The following is an 8,782-nucleotide window of genomic DNA, read 5'->3' as shown; positions in this document are numbered from 1 at the left end:
TTTTTTATTTTGTTTGCTGTTGATTGAATTGTATACATTGTGAATTTGCTGTAAATATTACTCTATATATTTTTTTTTTATCTTGCTTGCCTTTTTATTATCATTGTTGTTAGTATTATATTTATCTTTTATTTATTTCTATAATTTTTCATTGTACTATTGTGGCCAGCCTATGCCTTACAAAAAGTATTTCAATGTGTATACTGTCACTGACACTTGTACATATGATAAATTAACTTGAACTTGAACGTAATTACTCTTACAAAAAATTACTTTTGATTTATTTTCTTTTTTCATATAGATTACCATTTGTATTACTACAAATACCATAGTTAAATTTTGGCTAGTGTAACAAAAGCATTTGTGGTTACATGATTTTTTTTTTTTTTTTTGTAGCCTATAACAATTGCTAATTTTCGTAAGGGTAAATTAAAATATTAATAACAACACGTTAGAATTCGATCAAGGTCATTTAAAGGACAAAACCAGTAAACACCTTCAAATGAAACACCTGAAATATGCCTTCAGGTGAGATGACTGGAGTAACCTATAAGCAGGAGAATTTCAGGAGAATTTTTTGAATTATTGGATACATTACATGGCCCGTCGTAAAACAAGCAAGCTTTGTTCTGGCTTTTAATTTTAATTAAATTAATAGATTTTTTACTGACCTGACTGATCACCTGCAAATTTCATATTTGATGAGTCTTCCATGCTTTTTCTTCTGCTGTCTCTCCGCGTTTCTCCTTTTAGGTCTGAAAAGGAAACGAAAGTAAAAGACTATGACGCTGTGGGCTGTGCATATGTTTATGGCTCTGTCCTACTTTCACCTGTATGTTTCCTGTAAATAAAGACAACAGCTGGATAAGTTTTGACTGCATTTATCATGTGACTTAAGTTGGAGCTGTTTCTGTGCTCCACCCTTCAGCACACATCATACCTGACGAACAAACACAAACTGAACAGCTTCACACATTACTAACTAGATTAACTTGATTTCTGTCAGACGTCCTTTTTTTTTCTTTTTTCTTTTTTAAATTAAACGCCCTTTTGTGAAGGCCTGTCCAATCTAACTATTAGTAAAATTAATTAATAATAGTTTAGCCGTAAATTAAATTATCCACATGTTGACCTTTCACCTGACGATCTGAAGATCCCTCAAGTTCAGACACCTTTAGGATGCCTTCAATAACGTCCGCGGCCAAGTAGGGCTCGCTGCATCCTGAGGTGGACATCCAGCCACGCCCACATCCAAGTGTGACATCTTAAGCCACGCCCACGTCAAAACGTTACATCAGAAACCACGCCCCTATCATATACGTCACCTCTTGTGATTCCCCGGGTAACCCGGAAGTAACGTTTTGTCGAAGCAATTTACAGCCTTTTGGGGATCTAAATAAAATAATGTTGCCTCTCGTTTTACTAATACACGTTTTCTTATTTCTTTAAAGGATGTCTAAGCTAAAATGGCACAACTTAAATCTAATATATTTAATATGTCTAATGTACAGAGCTGATTTCGCATCACAACAGCCTGTAAAACACTTGCATTGGTTGATTAAATTAGGCTAATTGTAATAAAAATCCTCTACACCTTACCTTATTCAACCTTAGTAATAAATGAGAATTTATCTCATTACAATATCAATTTTAAACTACCTAAGACACCTTTTAGATGTATCAAATTTAAAAGGGATAATTAGATTTTGTTATTGTAAAAGTCACAACACATTGTTATAATTTATAATTATCATTTAATTTTCTAAAGATGTGTTATTCCACTTATCGTCAATTATTAACATTTGAATGAAAGGATTGACAGTTCTCCATACAGTATGCAGTAGGAGACACATACATTTGCTGAACAGAGATTGCTTGCTTTGATAGATTATAACAAGTAACATGGCATTGACATTCAGGCCTTGTTCATCAACAAAACTTCATATGAAGTGTGTCCAGGTCCTCCACATATTTAAAGATGAATAAACAGACATCTCTTGCTTCATTAGGTATTTTTATATTTATTATTTTAGAAAAATTGTTACATTTAAAATTTAAAGTTCTATAAGTGATAAGTTCCAACTATCATAAATGAACAGCTGAATGATCAGATAAACAGTTCTTGAAATGCAGTACACATAGATTCACAGAAACATGGCATGGACTTTCAAGCCTTGTTCAGCGACACAGTTTGATATGAAGGTGTCCAGCTCCTCCAGATACTCAAACAATCAGAATATTGTATTGTACAGATGTGCAATATACAAATTATGCAAGGGAATGTGGATATATGTATGATATATTAAATCAAAAACATATGTATAATAAATATAAGTATGGATAGTTTGGTATTGCACATGTTTTATTGCACAGTGGGGAGAACATTTAACTGTTTGTGAGGTAGACATGGCCTGAGGGAAGAAACTGTTTCTGTGTCTGGTCGTTCTGGTGCACAGAGCTCTGTAGCGTCGACCAGATGGCTGGTAACAGTTCAAAGAGGGAGTGTGCTGGATGTGAGGGGTACAGAGTGATTTTACCAGCCCTTTTGCTCACTCTGGATGAGTACAGTTCTTGGAGAGTGGGGAGGGTTGTACCAATGATTCACTCAGCAGTCCGGACGACCACTACCAACACATTTGTCCACATCTGTTTGTATCTGTGTCAAGTCACCCGAGTTCAGACTGGACTGGACTTGTGTATTTGTATTTTTCAGATAGAGCTGCCAGGAATTGTGCAGAGCCTGGAGAGTCTTCTGCAGTCAGGACAGCCTGTGCTAGGCCCTACTCCAGCCAAGTCAACTCCTGTTGCATGTCTGCATCAATAGACACATGGGCCTGAACACATTCAGTGCCTGGGGTTCAGTCATCAAAAGACACTCCAGTTAAGCTGTACATCCCAAGAAAGACTTAGGAGATAACAAGTAAGAGTCAATAACAATTGTAATTAAGACACAAAAAAAATGCATTTACCAGTAATAAATTGCAGTATATATAGTATGGTTCAAAAACACTAGTATTTACTATATAAATGCTACTACATTAAAGGTCCCACATTGTACTGGAGTTTTATTTCAGGTTTTGATGTCCTTAAGAATATATATTTGCGGTATAAGTACCAAAAACCATCTCAATATATTTTTACAGCTCTTCTCTTATGAGCTCTGGTAAAAACAGGTCGATTTGGTCTGTCTAATTAATATTCATGAGCCTCTCTTCTGATTTAATGCTCTTTTCGACATGTTTCCGTGTTGATGTTCAGCAATGGCATGGACGCGATGCTGTCTGGGGGTTTGGCAAAAGGACGGTGGGCGGTGCTCGGGATGGTGACTGAGTAGACATTTTTACGGAAGTCACAAGGAATCATGAAAAAGCACAGCTACTTTATGCAGGCTGTGTGCGCTTTACTGTGGACTGACTGATTTGAAACTTGTATGGTAGTTACATAGCCCTTAGAACTCTATTATTAAAAAGCCAGGAAATTTCAGTTTTGACAATATGGGACCTTTAAAGTTTTAAAGACTGTTCAACGTTTCCCCACAGCGAATCGGGACATCTATAGTTCTCTGGGATTGCATGTATAATTGAGCTCGGTAAAGATACAGTGATGTGTATGAATTGAATTTGCTGAAAGTACAGTGTGTTACAGTGAAGTTATTAACTATTTTTCATAATAAAAAAATCATTACAAATGTCTGAAACCAATCATTTTCAAAATAAGTGTTGTAGTATAACCAGCAGGAGAGCAGTGATATGTAAACTGAATTTGGTGACACTACAGTATGTTACTGTGAAGTCATTGAGTATTTTATTAGTAACATTTTTCGCCTTTCGCACTTTGCAGACGCTTCATTAGGACTTGTCTCAGACGCCAGCGCGTTGAGATCAATATATTTTGGACAGAGCGGAAGAAAACTTGTTTTGAGGAAAACACCCTTGTAGCTTGTTTACTACATCACTATGAATGAAAAGAGGAGTCATTTGTGTAGTAAAAACATCTTGCTCATGAGTTATTGATCCAGAAAGTCGAATCTGTGAATATCTAGCCAACTTTACCGAACTGATAGAGTGTGCGAGACAGTATAGTAGTGTTAGTGTATGAGAGAGAGCTTGATGGTGTCTGAGAGAGTAAAGTGTTGAAATATGTCCTGAAAGGCCTCTCATATGATACCAGCCTTAAAGATTGTTATCTATAGTGTAGTATAGCGCCATCTAGTGTTCACAATTAAAAATACATATCCTGAACATGGAAAGTCATAAAACATGACGTCTCTAAATTGTGTTCTTTAAATAAGTTACTGTTTCTTTTATCTCCTTATTTTCTTTCTTTCCCTCTCATATTCATCCCCACTATTCACCTCAGTGTATTCTTCCTCCTCATTCTCATCCATTTTTCCATTTGTTCCTTCTCTATTTCTTTCTTTGCCCAGGCCCCGATATCAATGGCATTCCCATTTGAAGCAATAGACCTGATCTACTTCCTGATCTATTGTGTCCTCAGTATTCAAATCAGACATCTGGACATGAGAGACTCTTACAGGTGTTTTCACTTATTCTGTCAGAAACTCATGTTCATTCTCTAATGCTACCAATACCTGAGGACATTGAGAATAAAAAGTACTGCTGAAGTGCCATTAATATACAGCTGATTTTATGTAACAGAATCAATATGTTTGGATATTAAATGCCATAGTCTCAGATCCTTTCTGCAAATGATAGACAAACACGTCATATGAGTTTCTTAATATTGCAGCTGTTGATACTTGATTTAAAGTTTATTAACTCTTTAAAAAATATTTTCTTGGTGGAGGATGAAAATATGTTTCAACTCTTCTAAAAAACAAACTCTAGTTTTTGTTTACTTAATACAAATGTGGAGCGAATAAATGCTTGCAAATAACAAGAAAAACTAAAGTGATTCATGTCAAAGTATTAAATGGAAATATTAAATGATTTTGATATTTGTATAGGATCATAGCTGAAGTAAATGATGAATTGCATTAGCTTAATTAATAAAATGGTTAAACTGACACAATTATATTCTGTTATATTTTGTCAGATCCTATTTGACATTTCTCTGTATAGGAACACATTTTTACCATTTATTATTTTAAATATTTGTAGGCCTTATACAATATATATGGCAAAGTGTAGTAAATGTATCTTTATAACTATAAACATCACTTGATGTTACTTAATGAAGAGTTCATTTCTCAAATTCAAAATAAGTCTGTATTGTCCAGTGGCTTGTATTTGGTTCAGATTTTCTGTATTATTTAATGCTCTTTTGATATTAAGTTAACAAAAAACATAAACAACACAATTCAATAACTACATTTTAAACGGTTACATAACTATGTAAGTTCCAAGAAGTCAATGCTAGGATTAGTAATAACAGGTCATGTAGAGTTGAAATAAACAAACAAACAAAAAAACCTAATGATCAATATTTAGCAGCTGGAGTCCTTGAGTTAAAACTGATATTTAATTACTGAATTGGGCGATGTCTACAAAATTGGTATCGGACAATGTCTGCAGTGAAACATTGCGATGGACGATGACATCGGGGGGCGGGGGGTGAAGCTAGGGGGTGTGTCCAAAGCCTAAATCTGTGTTCAGAATGGCAAGGAAAACAGATTACGATTGCCAACGGTTGCCTGTTAGATTACATAAAATTTCACTTACCACATAAACAGACTGAGTAAGGAGAGATGACTGAATCTGGTCGCACACTGGATGAGAAGAGCCACGTGGCACCACATCTTTAAAATTCAAACACATTTTGTATGAGCGTTCGCACACCAGCGGCACCATTCAGCGTCTGTTTGCGGCACCTAGCAATAATTCAAAACAATGTAAAGATGTGGCGCGACGCTGAGCTTCTGGCCTACTAGTCTCGTTTGACATGTTTGACCGACATGTCAAACAACCAATCACAGTTCGTTTTGTTCATAGCGTCACGTTTCGGGGCGTGGAAATGTCGCCACAATAACAAACCGGTGTGTGAGACTCTCGGATGTATTTGAAAGATTCTGTGCCGCAAACTTGAAATATTTCACATACTTTTGAAAATCCAGCGTTTAGTTGACCGTGATAAGCATTCGTCGTCACATTCGTAAACACGACGGCGTTCTTCTTTCGTGAGGGGGTTTGGTGCTACGGCTCTTTTTATTTCTCTAAATCTTTGTTTCCCGGCGGACTGAAAATAAACGCTACACTTGCGTCTCCTGGAAATCCGGTTTAATTAATTCAGTCAGATGACGACTTCGACATTCCTGAAATGTTTCCAGAACAGTGTGCCATATGCATCAGACGTTTAGCCAATGTTCGGTGGGCGTGACGTCTGAGGCTGAGACTAGTGTGCGACCAGCTTGAGAAGATGGCGAATTATTTGCAGATCCCGAGCACAACTGAAAAACATCTGATCTTGTAAAATGTGTGTTCAGTGCCGATTCTAGGGGCCCTATGCAAAACTTTGTCGCCGGGGTGGGGCGCGGGGGACTAACCCATTTGTCCGTGTTTCACTCAGTCTCGAATCGCACTTGCGGTAAGCGCTCGAGAAACAGTATCTCTTCCACGGCTCAGTATGCTAAGACAAGTGAAATTATGCATGTATTAGGCTAGTGCAGATACTAGGCCTTCTTTAATTATTGGATTGTATTCAATTTATTGTCATTGCACATGTAGGTACAAGGCAACGAAATGCAATAGAGAAGAAAAGTACAGCACAACATGAGGAAAGGAAGGAGAAAAAAATATATAATCCTCACACTATGCTCCTGAACGGGAGTACAGTGTGAGAACAGACAAAAAAACCTCAGCATAGAGCACAGTCAATAAAGAAACACACAACTTGCAGAGAGTAATCCAGTTCAGACGAACAGCCATCCGGACTGCAGCCATTACAGCGCTAACACAGACCCGTTATCAGACTGACGGGAAGAAGCGGCAAAGGCGTTGGATGGGGGTAATGGGAGGTGAATGAATATCTGTATGTATGAGCGTATGAGTGTGTGTATGTGTAAGTTCGTGTGCCTAGAGATCCGCCGCGCTGGCACTCCAAACAAGTTGTCTCAGTCCGCAGATTGTGGTGCGACACAGCAATTGCCATGGAAACGACCTTGGCCGGAACCCAAACGCTCGACAATTACAAGGTGTTTGTTGAGGGGGGGGGGGGGGGGAGCGTCTCCCTGCAGCATTCATCTGGGGATTCCAGAGCAACCTTGCCAAGCTGTCTGTTGTTTTGGGAAGCCGAAAAGAGATAAGATTGTTGTGTCTTTGGGCGAACAGCTGCCTAATTTCACAGCTATTCTCATTATCCATTCTGATCTCCTTGTCCATCAATTTTCCTTTCCAAAGCCGATAGCTTATCCGTGATCGAATCCATATTGCGGTTAATAGTCTCTGTCTCAGAGGTGACCGCTCTGCCAACTGCTTCAATCATGACGGGCAGCCTTGTGAGGTTTTGGACAGCTTTTCCCGTCTCCTTAATTCTCCGATAATTCAGAGCAACGCCTAATCCAATCAGCAGAAACCCAGTTATCATGGTTCCGAATAGGTAGATGTCTTCAATGTCCTCCACGGAAAGAGCAGCCAGACACACGACCCGCCACCTCTCCCATGCGTCCATCGTGTAGCCAGCTGCGAAAGTCCCAGCAGGACACCCGGGCTCTCCCGATCCCAAACTTCCAGTCGAGAAGATGGTGTCAATTGCGTTAAGAGACCAGTTGATCAGATCCATAATTTCGGTTTTGTAGAATAGTGCAGAGAGAGTCTCTTCAGTGTTAGACAAGGACAAGACGAGAGAGCAAGCAGGGGAGGTAAGGGTAGGGAGGGAAGAGAATGCGACCGCCTTCGCTGAGAGCCAAACGAGAACTATCGTTTATCATCAAAATTACAATATAATATTACAATAAACTAAATATAGTCTGTTTAGGAGGAGAAAGATACTACACAGCTCGAAATTCAGTATGAACACATATCCTAATGGTACACAAAGATCATGATTGGTACAAAAGATCATGTTTTAATTAAGTTGGTATTTATTAATTTATTTATTTTGACTGTATGTGTAAATTAAAAGTATGGAGAACGTTCCCGAACTAAATGAAAATAAATGTCTTGGCGAATGATGTGTTTCCTTGAACCAATCAGATTAGAGTAAATGGAGACTCAGCGAGAGCCTCATTTGATTGGCTACAAGGTGGCCCCGCCCTCCCCCTCACGCTTGCAAATCTCAGTTAGTGAGAGAATCTGCCAAAACTGTGAGCGCAGAGAAAAGAAAGACGGAGCTGTACATATCGGATTATTTTGGGAATTTGAAAGTCAGTTTTTATTTACACATACAGATTGGTTTTACATAGTCAATCCGTTTTGAAGTTCTTTAAACTGTTGTTTTCGCTTGCAAATCACTGTTCACAGGCTTGCAGTGCTTTTGACCGTATTTTGGTGAAAAAAACGTGCCAAAAGTGTAAGCGCGGAAAAATGGAAGTCATAAGAATGCAGATCATATTTATTTTGCGCTAGCATGAAGCTGCAGTTTCACAATACATGAATTACACTTACATGTAACAGTAAAATGCTGCAAAAAAAATTTTCTTGCGCTTTAAACGCAATTTACACCTTTACAAAGCGCCTGTTGCGCATGCAAATTTAATTTACGCTTACAGTCTTATGTACACTTTCACAAATCTTACCCTGCGCATGCAAATCTTTTTGACGTCAATTTACCTTCATAGTATTTCTAATTAAAAACTGAGCACAAATATTGATTATGTAGAAGCACG

This window comes from Barbus barbus (assembly GCF_936440315.1).
Source record: "Barbus barbus genome assembly, chromosome: 7".
Taxonomy (NCBI): domain Eukaryota; kingdom Metazoa; phylum Chordata; class Actinopteri; order Cypriniformes; family Cyprinidae; genus Barbus; species Barbus barbus.
This window is presented reverse-complemented; position numbering follows the sequence as displayed.